At 31.5% G+C, this 1,487-nt stretch overlaps 1 protein-coding gene across 6 annotated transcripts in view; it reads right to left on the reverse strand.

The window, feature by feature from the left end:
• Positions 1 to 396: 396 nt before the first annotated feature.
• PBX3 (PBX homeobox 3) overlaps positions 397 to 1,487 on the reverse strand; it is a 472,198-nt gene continuing 471,107 nt past the window's right edge. For all 6 annotated transcript variants that reach the window (XM_044058204.1, XM_044058211.1, XM_044058209.1 and 3 more), the window contains one exon: positions 397 to 1,487. This exon is cut by the window's right edge and continues 690 nt beyond it. The gene's annotated coding sequence lies outside the window, so the exon portion shown is untranslated.

Raw genomic sequence — 1,487 nt, forward strand, 5'->3', positions numbered from 1 at the left:
CTTAGGAATGTTGCTGTTGCTCCCTGGCAAATGGAGGTTCTAGTATTTATCATGGTGTGCTTCTCAAAGGAAACTACTGCACATTAATATTTGGGAGTTCACTTTGGAACAGCTCATGGCTACAAAACAATGTATTATGCACTGTCTTTGAATCGCTGTACATTTTACATAGCCTTTGAGTACTGCTTCACTGTACACTATCTCACTATGAATCCAAGCAGGTACGTTAATCCATAATGTATGCTCTGTTTCCTTTAACACAATGACTGTTGCAGTAATATTATTAACATATAAATTCCTGTTACTGCAGTTGAATAATGGAAACTTATAAATTACAAAAACAAAAACGAAAAAGCAATCTCTGACCAAAAAACAGAAAACCAATCAACAACAATGTATATTTAATTACAACCATAGTGCATTAATTTTATTTTATGTGACATAACAGTTACTAGCCAAACCACAGATCTTAAAATTAAACCTCTTTTCCCAACAAGAGATCTGAATAACATTTCACTTCCCAATTAAATTACTATGAAACACAAAATGGTATTAAGATCTAAGAAAACTATCAAGAGAAAAAATATTTGCTGTTTAAAAAATGACTTCATATGATTCATTACATCTTAGAGGCAGGAATGTGCAAAATGTTATTTAAAGCTTTATGTGCAAGGGAAACACATGTACATCACTGTTTGATCATGAAAGCAAAAAGTTTATTCATGTTTGAAACTACATATAGCTACCACAAGGAAGACTTTTCAATCCAGGGTGTAATCCAGTTAGAAAGTAACACGAAACATTTTAATACATTAGAATCACTGCCACAAATTATTTTCATGACTCAATCATTTCATAATCGCATACAATACAAAAGAGAAAAAGAAAGGGTTCCCTGTTATACAGGGTGAAATATACAGTACTGAATACTGAAATCTGTATGCATTACAAGTATTTTTTTTATTTCTTTTGTTTTTGTGTGGATTAGTAAGTAACAAGATGAATAACATTCAAAATGTTTTCAGTATTTACAACAGTTTTACTGTTTTTTAGATTAAGACCAAATGTTTTCACTTTAGCTTTTTAAAAGTTGCAGTTGCAACCCTGATTTTTTTAAAAGATTACAATGTATATTACATTACATGAAAAAAAAAGAGTTAATTACAAGATGCAAAAAGATACAGTAAGAAATAGACAAACTATAGCGTGAGTATTGTTCAGAGGTAGTAAGTGAGCACTCTAAGCTACAGAACATGTTGAAATTCTATTGGTTTGAATGAGCTCGCATGAGGTAATAAAGCTGTTTTGATTGGTGAGATGTATAAATACTCTTTTGCTACACTATATACAATACTCCATATGATTGGTGCCTTTCTGTTACCAAGAGGAAGGAGAGGTCAGCAAGTATGTCTGCAGTACCCTATGGATACTGTAAAACCTCAACTTCATTATAAAAATAAAGCAGCAATGTTGTTATCATTTATTGT

The sequence above is a fragment of the Protopterus annectens genome, chromosome 16.part0 (assembly GCF_019279795.1).
Source record: "Protopterus annectens isolate FY-2018-M chromosome 16.part0, PAN1.0, whole genome shotgun sequence".
NCBI classification, from domain to species: Eukaryota; Metazoa; Chordata; order Ceratodontiformes; family Protopteridae; genus Protopterus; species Protopterus annectens.